The sequence below is a fragment of the Nicotiana tabacum genome, chromosome 14, assembly GCF_000715075.1.
Source record: "Nicotiana tabacum cultivar K326 chromosome 14, ASM71507v2, whole genome shotgun sequence".
NCBI lineage: Eukaryota > Viridiplantae > Streptophyta > Magnoliopsida > Solanales > Solanaceae > Nicotiana > Nicotiana tabacum.
This window is the reverse complement of record NC_134093.1, coordinates 82,365,509-82,382,173: the sequence shown is the minus strand read 5'-3', so window position 1 is coordinate 82,382,173 and position 16,665 is coordinate 82,365,509.

Here is a 16,665-nt window from a genome sequence, read left to right as displayed (position 1 = left end):
TATTGTAAGGCTCCGTAAGTGCGTTGGGGAGTTTTTGGATTGAACAGTGCATTGGGGAGTTAAAGAAAAGTTTTGGAAGTGCAGGGAGTTTCTAGGGTCCATTTTGCGATCGCAGAACTAATCTACGGACCGCAAATCTGATGCAGACTGAAGCAGAAACTTGAGCTAATTTTAGGACCATTATGCGGTCCATTATGCGGCCGCATAATCATTTCATGGGCCGCACAATCCATCGCAGATCCAACATAAAACAAATTCCAGAGGGAAGTTCTGCGGCACATTATGCGATCGCAGAATTAGTCTGCGGACCGCATACCGGTCGCAGAGTGAAGATGAAATGCCCAGTTCCGGAGGGCCATTATGCGGTCCATTTTGCGAACCGCATAAGTGTTATACGGTCGCAAATGTGACCGCAGATCTGCATCGGAGATTTATTTTTCTAATTTTTTTGACCCAACCCTATTTCGATATATTGAAGTAAAGGGCCACTTTTGAAGCAAAAATCTGATATTTGTAGAGAAAGGGAGTGCTATAGAGTGAGAGGGGAAGCTCCTAAGCTTATTATTCATCAACTCTTGCTCAAAGTTGAAGAATTCACAAGAAATATTCACTAGGTCTTCATCCTAGAGGTAAGATTCCACTTCCTAGCCCTCAATTTCATGATTTTACCGAAAATAGGTAATGAGAAAAGCAATTCTTAGGCGTGGGAGTTGTCCATTATGAATGCATGTACTATCAAGGTTTGGGGGAAGAATGTTGACCTAAATTGGATATACTTTGGGTAGTGGAATTAAGGAATCTATCATAGTAGGACCTTGAAATCATAATACCCACCTAGTGTTTGATAAAATGCTCAAATGAGCTGGAACCATGAACTCCTTCCTAATTTGTTTTGAATTTTGCTATACCTCTAAATAGATCAAAGTTGCTAGGATTTTCGGAACTGTGTAGTGAATTAAGGAAAGCTCAAAGCGAGTCATGTTGGCTAAACTCCTCTTATAGAATTGAACTCCACAATGTCCTTGTAAGTCCGGAGTTTCTCATTAAAAATTGATTATTCCAAATAAGCAATGTGTCAAAAGATATATGTGTTCAATATGTATTCTGAAAATTCCTGTTATGTTGTGTTACTAATTGAGTATGTGTTCAAAGTATGGGTTGCATGTCTAAATGCTATAACTTCTAGTCGTGATTCAAGCGAAAGCTATTATGCCAAATTGTGTAAGAAATATCAATGTGCTTAAGACTCTTACTTGCTCACATGTGTACTCAAGTCTTGAATATAAATGCTTTATTGTTAATGATCCGTGATGATATTTGAAAGTGAAAGAGGTGAGCAGATCATGAAACATGAAATACGACCAAGTGCCAAGAATGATATTAGATTTGGGGCCACTAGTGCCAATGAAACTAAGATAAGTACAATAGAAAAGTAATATGGAAATGCCGGCAATAAGACCCCGACTATACCTCAACCACAAAGTACATGAGAAACAAAAGATACATGACCCCGAAATGAAATGGGGCTCACCAAATCAGCTGAAAAGAGTGTAGTGCTATCACTGATCAATGTCACCGGCTGTAGAACCACCTGCATCCATTAAAGATGCAGCGCCCCCGGCAAAAGGGACATTAGTATTGTCGAATAGCACTAGTATGTATAGCTAAAAATCCTCTTTCAAAATAGAATGCCCATATGATCTATACGTGGAATACATAATATAATATAATTGTAACAACATGTACAAACAAGGCCAATGACAGTGGCACCTTCCTCCATTATTTTACACATATACATTTCATAAACCGTCCTTAGTTTTCACATATCATATTATACACCTATGCGTCTCATAGACCGTTCACAGTATTACCTATACAATACACATGTATGATTCATAGACCGTTCATAGTGTTTACTTACACAATACAAATACACCTATTCAAGGGCTTGAAAATTCAACATGAATATGATGAATCATGGTAATAGTAAAAGGGCTTAAATAACCGTCAACGTCGAGCCAATTTACTATGAGCTTCCATTAATCATTTATAGATATTAATTCAGGGATCCTCTATAACCACCTTCACATAAAGCGGCCCTCCGCCTCACCCCAATAAATGCGGGTGGAGGAGTATCACGATACCACAATCCCAACACAAGTGGCCCTACCGCCTCACCCTAATATATGCGGGAGGAAGTGTATCACAATACCACAATCCCAACACAAAGCGGCCCTACCGTCTCACCCTAATATATGCGGGTGGATGTGTATCACAATACCATAATTCCAACACAAAGCGGCCCTGCTGCCTCACCCCAATATATGTAGGTGGAGGTATATCAAAAATACCACAATCCCAACACAAAGCGAACCTACCTCCCCACCCTAATATATGCGGGTGGAGGTGTATCACAATACCACAATCCCAACACAAAGCGGCCCTACTGCCTCACCCCAATATATGCGGGTGGAGGTGTATCACAATACCAACACAAAGCGGCCCTACCGCCTCACCCCAATATATGCGGGTAGAGGTGTATCACAATTCCAGAATTCCAACACAAAGCGGCCCTACCGCCTTATCCTAATATATGCGGGTGGAGGTGTATCACAATACCACAATTCCAACACAAAGCAGCCCTACCGCCTCACCCTAATATATGTGGGTGGAAGTGTATCACAATACCACAATCCCAACACAAAGAGGCCCTACCGCCTCGCCCCAACGTATGCGGGTGGAGGTGTAATTCCAATCACAATACCATATATAAACTCAAAGCGCATTGTTTGTCATTACAGTTAAGGTCGTAATTACTCATATCATTGGAATACTTCATGTTCATGCTCATCATGGTGAAATACAACTCATTACATTAGCACATGCATGGCAAATCAATAAGTCGATTTCAATGGCACATGGGCCCAATTCCTTTTCTTATGGTCCATCATCATTTAATAAAGGACATCTCCCTTCCATCTCATTTTCACTCCCTTGACCTCTTGAGGTCATTATCTAGGTTCATGACTCTTGGAGACTTAACAATCGAAGTCATTTATATACATTATTTCAAAAGCATACAACTATAGTTGAAACCATTGGAACATACAACACTTCATAATTCTCACTTAGGCAACGACCACGTTTCATGTTCATACTATCACTTACTTGTACTTGCCATGGGTGATCATACAACATTAAGAACATTTAGAATATTTAGGAACATCATAGTCTTTACTCGCAAGAATGTAGGAGCTTATAACACATTGGAAACAAAAGTACAAATACATTCATCTCATAACCTTTCACACCATATATCACTTCATTAGCACTTTCAACTACGTATAACATCATTATTTCATTGGCTCCTTTGGCTATACATATTATTCTTCATTCATGGCACTATGGCCGCATATCATATTCCACACTTTCATTCTTTACTTTCAAGGATTATCATCATAAACATCATCATATATAATACTCTTGCAATACCTTTCCCCAAAAAGGCCAATACACAATTTCAACTCGTGAATACGTAAAAACTCAAAACATATTGGAAATACACACCAAGTATAGCATTAGTTAGAACAACCACATTTGGACATGACTTGAGTACATAAGCTTTTGGATAATTCTATTTTTGGAGTCAATTTGGAATAGTTGAATCAAGACTCATTTCATAACATTTCACACATCGTTTCACTTCGTTGGCGCTATTGGCCACAAGTATAACTTTCATTCTTGGCCCGATGTTTACACTTTATATTCCCAACTCACTACTTTCACTTTCAAGCATCTATATAGATTACCGACAATAAGAAATCCTTAATCACGACTTTTAGTACACCTATGAGCAATTAAGAGTCTTATGCACATTGAGACTTCTTACACAATTTGGCATAATAGCCTTCACTTGAAACACTACTTGGAGTCATAACAGTTTTATACCCAACTCATGCTTTGAACACATTCCTAAGGGATAACATCATATGATAAGAGCATCCGGAACACATTTTGAACATATACCTTTCAACACAAAGCTTATTCGGAATAGTTGATTTATAAAGAATAACTCGGGACTTACAAGATCATCATGGAATTCAATTCTAGGAAAGAAGTTTAGCCAACATACCTCGATTTGGGCTTTCCTTAAATTACTACAACGTTTCGAAAATTCTAGCAATCCCAATCTATTTGAGACATAACAAAATTGAATATAGATTAGGGAGATATTCATGGTTTCAGCTCATTTGGAAATTTTATCAAACACTAGGTGTGCAAATTTGGCTACAAGATTTTCTTCATTCCACAACCCAATCTTTACTTATTTTAGCTAAACAATCTTCCCACAAACCTTATTGGTACAAGCATGTATAATTAACACTCTTACACCCAAAAACATACTCCAAATCACCCATCTTTTACCCCAAACTCGAAATTGAAGACTAGGGGTTTGAATCTTACTTCTAGAGTGAAGATCTTGTGAGATTTCCTTGTTGGATTTCAAGGCTTGAACAAGATCTTGATGAACAAAATACTTAATCTACTTCCTCTCTCTAGAACACTCTTACTTCTCTCTAAAATATCAGGTTTTAGGTCAAAAATGACTTTAACTCCTCTCTCTACCCGGCCTTATGGGTTTTAAATGAGCTCCTACGTGTGCGTCTACACACTTGGGCAAGTGGCCGCGCATCTGGCCATGCACCTGAGGCAGAAACTCTCAAATATGCGCGGTCGCGCATCTAGGCGTGCAAATGATATAGGTCCAGTAAGATGGCCATAACCTTCTGTAGAAATATTCAAATGATGAATGGTTTGATGCGTGGGAAACTATACCCAAAGGGCTTTAATTTAATAGGTAGATCACCACCTAAGTCATTATATTGAGGGAGTTATATTCATTTGAAATCGGGTCTTGTTCCAATTGAAACATCCTTTCCACTTAATGTGTCCAACTTATTTCACACAAGTTCTTGCCAATTCCAAAACTCCTTAGTATGTTCCAACACACCTTAAACATACTTTTAAAGATGATGATTTTGAAGGCCTCGAAGATATTACTCATTTTGAAGTTGAAGACTTCTTTAGGGATCAAAACTGAAATTTGATCATTTTAATGGAATAAAATTATGTTTTTATATTTATTTCTGTGATTTTTTTGACTCGTTCTTCCTAAAGTTATTTTTATTTTCAAGTATTACTTATGTTTTCTTATGGTGTTATTAGTTTTTCCGTGTTTCTTATGATGTACTTTTGTTTTTATGAAGAAAATAAAATTCTCTAACTTTTAATTGGATCCAAGATAAGTAATGAAGATTTATTATTTCTGGATAGTGCTACAATTCACACGATACAAAGAGAAAAGAAATTTTTTCTCTTATTTTGTTATGAAAAAGGCCTATGTTAATCCAATATCTGATAGTACAAAATTATTGAGGGCTCTAGAAGAGCGGCCTTATTAGTACTTAGAGAAACGAAATTACTCCATGGAGACCATTCAAATATTATATGATTTTGATAGATGCATCTATAAGATGGTCACATATGTGCTTATGGTAAACTTGCAATATAGGTTGCGAGAATGTTGGCCAACTAATAAGATTAAGAGTACCATTTTCATAATATGCAATTAAGATAATTCATCTTGATAATGCTGATAAATTTATACCTCAAGTCTTTAATGATTATTGTATGTCTACAAGAATAAAAGTTGAGCATCTGATCGCTCATATTCATACTCAAAATTATCTAATAAAGTCATTAATTAAATACCTCCAATTAATAGCTAGACCATTACTAATAAGGACAAAACTTTTTCTTTCAATAAGGGGACATGCTATTTTGCACGCAACAACACTAGTGCGCTTTAGGCCAACCAGTTATCATGAAGCCTCCCCCCCTCCCCCCACCAAATGTAGTTAGCTTTTGGTCAGGAGCCAAATATTTTTCATCTACAAATATTTGGATGTGTGATATATATTTCAATTTCTCCACCACAATACACAAAGATGGATCCCCAAAGAAGGTTGGGAATATATGTTCATTATAAATCTCTTTCTATAATTAAATATTTCGAACCTATGACGGGAGACTTGTTTACAACCAGATTTGTTGATCATTATTTTGATTAATTAGTTTTTCCAACATTAGGAGGAAAAAAGAAAAAGTTGGAAAAGAAATAGATTGAAATGCATTATCTCTATCTCATTTAGATAGAGATAGATACTTGTATAAATCAATATGAACAAGAGGTTCAAAAGATTATTTATTTACAAAATATTTCAAATCAACTGCTAGATGCATTTACTAATCTTTCAAGGGTTTATACATCGTATATTCCAATTGTAAATACTCCAGTTCCAGTTTGTATCCAGTATGATAATGTAAATGAGTCTAAGCCATGCCTTAAACGTGGTAGACCAATAGGTTCCAAGGATAAGAATACTTTAAAAAAGAAGCAAATGATCAAGTTGATCATAATTTAGAGTCAATTGCTCAAGAAGATCATCAAGTTATAACAATTGATAAGACCTCATGGGAGGTCCAAGTACCTAAAAATAATAAAAATCAAGATATCTCAATAATTTATGTCTCCACGGAAAAAAGATGGAACTGAAATAAATATTATTGTTGACACTAGTTTTGCATATAATGTTGCAGTTGAAGTAATGTAACAAGATGAGGATCTTGAGCCAAAATATGTCGATGAATGTAGACATGAAAATAGTTAGCCCAAATTAAAAGACACAATTCAAGTGAAATTGACTTCAGTTGAAAAACATAAAATTTTTAGACCAATAGTCCGAACACCTAAAAGTGTCAAGCCAGTGGGGTACAAATGAACTTTTATGCGAAAACAAAATAAGAAAGGTAATGTTGTAAGATATAAAGCACGACTTGTGGCACACGGGTTTTTTCAAAGGTCTGACATTGATTATGTGGAGATATTTCTCCTGTGGTGGATGCAATTACCTTCTAGTATATTATAAATCTGGTAGTTCATGAAAAACTTGATATGCGGCTGATGGATGTTGTTACAACCTATTTATATGGCTCATTAGACAACGAAATTTTTATGAAAGTCCATGAAGGATTTAACACTTCTGAAATATATAAAAGTTCCTAGGAAACTTGTTCAATAAAGTTTCAAAAATCCTTATACAGATTGAAGCAATCAAGGCGAATGTGGTAAAATCGTCTTAGAGAGTATAAACTAAAGGAAGGGTACAAAATGAACCTATTTGCCCTTGTATCTTTATAAAGAAGTCTAGATCTGAATTTTTTATGATAGCTTTGTATATTGATAACTTGAATATTATTGGCACTTCTAAAGATCTTCCAAAGTAGAGTATTTGAAGAAAGAATTTAAAATGAAAAATCTTGGTAAGATAAAATTTTGTATTGGCCTACAAATTGATCATGTGACAAATGGAATGTTTACACTGAAAAGGTTTTTAAAGTACTTTTACATAGATAAAAACATCCATTGAGTACTCAGATAGTTGTGAGATCGCTTGACATAAATAAAGATGCATTTCGGCCTCAAGAAAATGATGAAGAGCTAGTTGGTGATGAAACTCCATATTTGTAACGATCCGACTGGTCATTTTATATATTTTATCCATATTTCCTTATTTTATTACCTATTCTATGTTATATTATGGTTATGTGACTTACCGGTGTAGTTAGTTTTAATTTCAGGTGAGTTTTAGAGTGAAATGGAAAACATAGTCCCTAAGTTGGAGGCTTAAGTTGAAAGAGTTAACCATAGTTTGACTTTTATGTAGATGACTTCAGAATAGAGTTTTGACGGTTTTAATAGCTCCGTGTGGTGATTTTGGACTTAGAAGCATGTCCGAATGTTGATTTGGAGGTCCACAGGTCATTTCGGCTTGAACAGGTGTAAACTAGAAAGTTGAAGGTTTGAAAGATTGAGAAGTTTGACCGGGAGTTGACTTTATTAACTTCGGGGTCGGATTTTGAAAGTTAAAATTGTTCCGTCATGTCATTTATGACTTGTGTATAAAATATGATGTCAATTAGAGTCATTTTTGGTATGAATTGGCATTAGTTTTGGAAGTCGGATGTTCATAGTTTCAATAGGCTTGAATTGGGTTGCGATTCGTAGAATCGAAATTTTTTAATGTGATTTTTGCCCCCGAGTAGGTCTGTTATATATTTTGAAATTTATTAGTATATTCATACGGGATCTCGGGGGTTACAGGGATGAATCAGAGTGAAATCAGATCATTTTGGACTTGGTTGATTTGCTGAAGCTACTGTTGTTCTGGTGTCATCGCACCTGCATAGGGTTTGGCCGTAGATGCGAGTGGTTGATCGCAAAAGTGAGGTGATATGGACCTAGCAGTGACAGCAAATGCGAGGAGTTTTCCGCATCTGCGTGCTCGCAGGTGCGAGGGATTTGGTCGCAGATGCCGATGTGGAAGCGCAGGTGCGCGTTATTGTCCGCAGAAGCGGATTTGCCCAGTCATACTGGGAGCCGCACCTGCGATGGATTATTCTGCAGTTGTAGGGTCGCAGATGCGACAGTTTTCCCGCAGAAGCGGATATCGCTGGGCAGAAAACGGCTAGAGATGAGGGTTTATTTCATTCTTCATCTTTTTACCTAGAGAACTAGGTTTGTGGTGATTGTTTAATGAATTTTCAAGGAAATCATCGGAGTATGTGATTCTAACTCGAATTTGGATATTACACATGAATCCATCATTATTTTTGTCATTTAATTAGTGTTTTGAGTTGGAAAATATGGGAAAAAATTGTGAAACTTCATAGACCGAATTTTATGGATTTGGAAGGCGATTTGAGGTTGAATTTGAGTACTTTTTGTATGGTTGACTCATTATCGAATAGGTGTTCGATTTTGTAAGTTTGGTCGGGTTCCGAGACGCGGTCCCAGGGTTGACTTTTTGAGTTGAGTTTTTGTTCTTCTTTAAAGATTGCAACTTTGTTGTTTAGAATAGTTTCCTATGGTTTGTATTTATGGTATAAAGTTATTTTTTGCTAGATTCGAGCCATTCAGAATTGGATAATCGCGGAAAAGGCCTACTAGTGGATTGAGTTAGCGTGCTTTGAGGTAAGTATCTTACCTAACTTTGTGTGGGGTAATTACTCCTAGAATTGGTGTTGTTTTATGTTAATTGTGGTATGTCGAAGCCGTGTACGCAAGGTGACGAGTGCGTACACGGGCGAAATGTGGTAATTGACCGGTTTTAGCTATGTGAATTCTTTCCATGCCTTTAATTGAGTTGCCATAACATGTCATATTCATCATCACTAGCCTATCTTCACATGCTTTATTTGACATTGTTAATACTTGTCTTATATCTTACTCGCTAATTGCCTTTGTATGCTTAGTTGAAGTTATTGTTCTCTCAATTCCTTATTCATTATTTAACTGTGTTCTTTTACTTGACGTTGGTATTGAAGTTATAAAGGCCGTCGTGATTCACATTGAGGCAAAGTTGTAAATTTGTTGAATTGCCATTCTTGTTGAGTTATTCACTTTCGGTTGGTATTGTTGATACTCTTGTACATATTGTGGTTTAGCCATGGGCTATTTATTGCGGAAATACTATTATTGTTGACTTCTTTGGCAACTGGTGGTATTGGGCACTTGAGGTGCGATTTGTGATATGTTATAATATTGATACGCATACGATGGTATAAAGACTGGGGTTGAAACGCATGCGGTGAGATAAGGTGGGCTTGATACGTGTTTTGCTAGTAGGGGAACTACTTTAAGTCACGCGATGTGATAAGGTGGGCTAAAACGCGAGAAGCTATTTCGGAAAAATAATTTTGTAAGGCTCCCGTGGTGATATAAGGAAAGATTGTGATTTGATTTGTGAAATGAGACTACGAGACGGTACCTCGGTAGTGATTCTTGTTGATACCTTTCATTTACATCACTTGTGTTTTGTTTGTATCATTTCCTTGGCATTCTTATTATGTGTTTCTTCCGTGATGTCTTAATTGCCTTAATTTCAGTGTAGCTATTCTTGTTATATCTCTTCCTTATGTCATTTCCTGTGCTTTCATTATCATATTATACTATACCTGCTCAGTTTCTTATTTATTTCCAATAGGTGTCTTGACCTGACCTCGTCACTACTCTACCGAGGTTAGGCTTGATACTTATCAGGTACCATTGTGGTGTACTCATACTATGCTTCTGCACATATATTTGTGCAGATCCAGGTACTTCATACCAGCATAGGCATCAGTGAGTCGAGCGTGGATCATAGACTTCAAAGTATAACTGCCAGCGTTCGCAGGCCTCAGAGTCACCCTCTATCTAGTTCTATTTCATTCTTATTTTATTAGATACTGTTGTATAGGGATGTTCAGTATACTCATGTAGAGCTTGTGACTCGGTATCACCGAATTTTGGGAGTTATGTTCAGTTGGGTTGCAGAGTCTTTTTATGATAGCTATTTGTTAAATTGAAAATTTTATTACTATTTCAGTTAAAATCTTCATATATGATAGGCTTACCTAGTCTTAAAGACTAGGTACCATCACGAAAACCTATGGAGGAAAATTAGGGTAGTGATAATATCAAAGTGCAATTGAGACACTAATGTAACTTGCCAATAATACTCGACTAGATATTAATTTTGTAGTAAGCTTACTAGCAAGGTTTAGATTTTCTCTAACAAGAAGACATTGGAAAGGTGTTAAGCATATAACCAAATATCTTCAAGGAACTATTGATATGAGGTTGATTTACTATAATGAATCAAAGTCACAATTGATCGGCTATGAAGATGTGGGATATTTGAGTGATCCACAAAAAGCATAATCTTAAATAGACTATTTATTTACGTATGGAGGTACAACGATATCATGGCATTCAATGAAAACAAACAATAGCTACCACTTCTTCAAATGATGCTGAGATAATAGACATTCATGAAGCAAGTGGGGAATGTATTTGGTTGAGATGAATGACTCGGCACATTCATGAAGTCTGTGGTTCTTGTTTAACAAAAGATATTCCAACTACACTGAACAAAGATAATGTTCCATGTGTAGCTCAACTGAAGGTAGGATACATTAAAGGAGATAGAACAAAACACATATCACCAAAGTTCTTTTTTTCTCATGATCTTGAAAAGAATTGTTTGATGATCAACAAATTCATTCATGCGATAATTTAGTTGATCTGTTTAATAAGGCATCACCAATCTCAACATTTGAGAAGTTGAGACACAAGATTGGAATGCACCGTCTCCGAGAAATAAACTGATATTTTTATCATAGGAGTAAAATATATTGCACCTTAAGTTTCAATGATGACAATAGCAAATGTCTAACCAATCTGAATGTATGCACGAACTTAGGAACTTGGAAGGAAAAAAATGCAAATGCTGAAGTTGACAAAAGGAAAGAAATCAAGCCAGTGTCGAATTAAGCAAAGTCTGGAGCAAATCAATCAAGACAAAGATGAAAAATCAAGTTCGAGAATAAAGGAAAATCTGTAGAGAAAGAAATCAAAAGATCATAATTGACAGAATTCAAATTTAGAGAACAAGCAAAATGGAAGTTGGAGTAATTGTAGATCAATCACCTACATGCCGATGATTGCTCCTGTAAATCAGGAAAATACAAGGAAAGAAGAGCATATCCAAGAATTGAATCCAGCCTTCTTTTATGAATCGGATTCAGAGGCAACCCTTCGGGTTAAATCTCTTAACATATACTTTGCCTCAATCAATGGTCCTCCAGCTCAAGATTTGCAATGACTCTGACGACAAGAAGAATAAAAGACCTACCTCTATGAAGAACTGAAGGATAAAAGAAAGATTCACGCAACTCCATATACAAGTTTCTAGTTCTTGCTACAAACACTGTATTCTTGAGTTTACTAGTGTCACAAAAGATAGGAAGAGTTAGAAAACAACCAAGAAGTTGTGTCAAGCATTGAGAACCATTCAAACCGAACTTCGTTAGTGGTGAATGAATGAAAACCACAACTGATGTAAATGTTCACACATTGAAGATCTAAGAGAACCCTTGTTACCCAAAGAAACTGGATGTAGGTACCACAACGGTACTCGAACCAGTATAAGAACTCTAGGCCTTTATTGTATCTTTAATTCTGTATATTTATTTTCTGCCAAATTCTATGTCTTAAGGAAAAAGGAGTTGGCTTTACTCACATTAGTCAACTAATTTTTAATTGGGCATAATTCACCTCTCCCTTCTTGTATTTCAATTGGTATTAGAGTAAGGTCTTACAAATGTTGCTTAACCACAAGTGAGAAAAAGATAATGGCATCAAATATAGTTATTGGAGCACTCTTTCAAGAAGGAACCTCTCAGGAAAGACCACCTTACTTTAATGGTCAACACTTTTCGCACTGGAAAGTGCGTATGAAAACCTATACAAAATCATAGGACATTAAAGTCTAGCGCGTGATTAAAAGAGAGATCTTCCCATTCCACCAAAGAAGGATAAAGACGGTGAAGTTTAGGTATCATTTGACACTCTTGATTGAGATGATTACACTGCTGAATAAGCTGCTATTGTTCAAGTAAATGCCAAGGCAAAAAATCTCATGTACAATGCCATAAGTGGAGAAGAGTGTGAGAAGATATCAAGTTGTAAAACTACAAAACAAATGTGGGACAAACTAGAAGTCACCTATGAAGGTACAAACAAAGTCAAAGAGACAAGAATAAATCTTTTGATTCATGACTATGAATTATTTCAAATGAAGGAAGGTAAATCAGTCGAAGAAATATTCTCAAGATTTAGCATAATCATTGGAGACCTGAAATCATTCGGAAGACCTCTAAAAATCGGATAATAGGTCAGGAAAATCTTCAGAAGCTTAACCACTGCATGACAGCCTAGGGTTATTGACTTAGAATGTCAAGACCTTGATAAAATCTCATATAATGAATTTCGAGGAGACCTCATAGCATTTGAAAAGACTCATCTAAACAGACGAGTACCGGAGGAGACAAAGAAACATTTAGCTTTCAAAGTAACTGCAGTCAAGTCTGAAAATGAAGAAGAAGAAGAAGAAGAAAAAGAAGAAGAAGGAGAGCATGAGGAAAACATAGCAATGCTATCTAGGGTAGTATCTAATATGATTATAAGAACCAGAGGAGGAAGAAAGGTCAAATAATTTACCAGAAAAGGAAGGTGTCACAACCCGGAATCCCAAACCTCAGGGTCGTGATGAAGCCTAACATCCACTTGCTAGGCAAGCCAACATTATCCCCTTTTTAATAGTTTAACAATTCAAAATAGAATAATTAAAATTATTAACGAAGATTAAAGCTAAAATACATGAAATAAACCTTAACATAACACGGTCTAACTCAAATCCCAAAGGTCTAGTGTCACCAGTACATGAGCATCTAGGAGTCTTCAAGTATAGTTTAAAATAAATACAATTGTTCGGATGAGATAAATAGTAAAGGTAGGAAATAGAAGGGGACTTTAAGGTCTGCGAATGCCAACAGCTCTACCTCAAGTCTCCGAAGCAACTATGGTCCGAGAAGACACACCTCTAAGCACCGTTGTGACCAATACTAGTATCTGCTCAAGAAGTGCAGAAGTATAGTATGAGTACAACTGATGCAATGTACTCCGTAAGTGTCGAGCCTAACCTTAACGAGGTAGTGACGAGGCTATGATAAGACACCTACGTAAAAATCCTACATATATATATATATATATATATATATATATATATATATATATATATATATATAAAGCAGCAAAAAAAACAAGTATAACGATTAAATATTAACTTTGATGGGACATGCGAAAGGGGAAATATCATAAAAACGGTAAGTACGAAATCACAAAATTTTACCTTCTGAAATAAGCAACAATATAACCAAGTGAATCACAAATCCTATAATCAAATGAGGTAATGAAATAAAGATGGCACGGCATCACCCTTTGTGCTTTTACTTTTATCCTCACCATGTGATATCATAAATAAAATGGCACGGCATCACCCTTCATTCTTTTACTCACCGACACAGTATCACCCTTCGTGCTTTTACTCTCTCAATCTATCAATATATGATGATGAATGCAAATAAGGCACGACAACACCCTTCATGTTTTTCACTCTTCCTCACCAATCAACAATACAAATCCAAATAATAAATGCAAGGCGGAAAACTATTTCACTTCAATTATAGAGCCATGATAACAAACTCAACTTTTAAAATTTCCAACATCTTCAAAAAAAATAAATAAATATGAGGTGAATAATTAAAAGTAATAATATAACCTAAGCATGGAGAACAAAGTCAAATAAACAACTTAGAATAAAGAAACAATTCCCACCTATATGCTTTAACCCAATAATAATTCATATGTATTTGTCACCTCACATATACGTCATTTTCGCACATAATTCACATAGCAAATAAACTAGCAATTCCTCCACCTCTTAGCTTGACAATCAAGAATAGCGTGATTTGGTGACAACCAATCCATGTCCAAAATTACATCTAAATCTACCATATTGAGTAACAGAAGAACAACCCTAGTCTCATAACCCCCAATAACGACCAAACAAGAACGGTATGCACAGTCTACCATAATAGAATCCCCAACAGGTGTAGACACATAAACAGGGTTACTCAAAGAATCACACAACATATCCAAATGTGAGGTAAAATATGATGACACATATGAATAAGTGGAATCCAAATAAAATAAAATTGATGCATCCCTATAACATACTAGAACAATACATGTGATGACAGCATATGTGCAACAACCTCAGTCATACAAGAAAACGTATAACAACGGGCTTGGCCTCCCCCTCTAGGATGACCTCTACATGTTTGTCCTCCACCTCTAACTGACTGTGCAGGTGGAGTAGCAACTGGAGCAAAAACCATAGCATGAGCACCATGCGGAGGTCCACCCCCCAAGCCTGGAAAAATCTCTCACCATGTGCCTGGTATCACCACACTTAAAATAACCCCTTTGCAGGTGTGGCTCCTAGTACTGAGTCTCACTTGGGCGGGTAGAATAACTGCTGTAGGAACCCCGTGCAGGAGGTGCACTGGAAGATGGTTGTCCAAAATGGGTGCTCTGAGGTCCCTGAATAGCTGGAGCATTGCGAGTAACATGGAGTGCAGAATGAAGTGGTCGACTGATAAAGCCCCTGCCATGATGAGCTAAAACTACTGAACGGGAACCACTAAATCCTCATAATTTGTGAGGCCCCTTAGCCTCCCTATCCCCTATCTCATGGTCACAGATATGCTCCAACCTCCTAGAGATCTCTACAGCCTGCTGAAATGGAGTATCAGTCTCTAACTCCCGTGCAATCCCAAATCGGAGACCATAAACAATTCCCTTAATAAACCTACAAACTCTCTCCCTAACAGTGAAACAAAAGCAGGTGCATGATGAGATAACTTACTAAACCTCACAACATACTTAGATACAGTCATAGTCCCCTGGCACAACTGCTCAAACATGGTGTGCAAAGCATCCCAGAGGGTTTTGGTTTGTATGACATAACCAAAAACACAATACAATAGTCATACAAATCCAAAACTCGGTAATACGGAGTCATAAGCTCTACCGAGAGTACACTAGAAATATCAAATACAACACTGTTTTGGAATACAATAAATAGTAGAAAGGAAAAATAATAGAAGGTGACTTCGAGGCCTATGAGCGGAATAGCAGGTTTTCCTTAAAGTCTCCATCAGCTTAAGATCAGCCCACTACCGACCGACACGCTCTGAAGTACCTGGATCTGCAAAAAAATATGCAGAAGCGTATTATCAGTACACCATAATCGGTACCCAGTAAGTATTAAGACTAACCTCGGTGGAGTAGTGACAAGGTTCCAGTCGAGACACTCAGTAATCAATAACATGTGCAAATATCAATATAAAACTAACATGGAAAGCAAAACAAGATGAATAGAAACAAAGATTAGAGCAAGTGATAACACAGTAAATTAATCCAAACTTGTATAGCACAAAGTGAAAACAGTTAAGGGAGACAATAATATGATCAAATCATCAACCATTCCAACACAAGGATACCATAAAGAATCACCCCGAAACACCACAAAGCCTAATCACAAATCACCCTTATGACGCCACGTGAACTTCACATTTAATTTTTTTTTCCTAAATAGCTCCACGCACATAAGTCCCCTTATCTCGCCGCGTGTGCATCACAATTTCCCCTTACTTGCAACACGCGCATAATCCCCCCTTATATTGTCGCATGCGCATCAATATACACATAACCCTTATGTCATCACATGTGCATCTCAATCACGACACAACAATATGAATCACCTGCACCACACGTACACATATGACACAACATCACCACAATAACAATACCAACGCCACAACAAGATATAACCCACGACTCAACAACAATATGTACCACAATCATAACAATAATATAAGGGTGCGTGGAGTGAACAACAAAATAAAAGCATTTTTAAGGTCTAATCCGATCACAACCATAACATACGCCTGTGCACACACTCATCATCTTAAGTCACATTGTTTCACATAATACAATTAATGCAAAATAGACAAATTCTAAGGGAAAATTCTCCACAAAAGGTTAAGCAAGATACTTACCTCAAATAAGCTAAGTCAAAACCCTTCCCGTGCAAATCA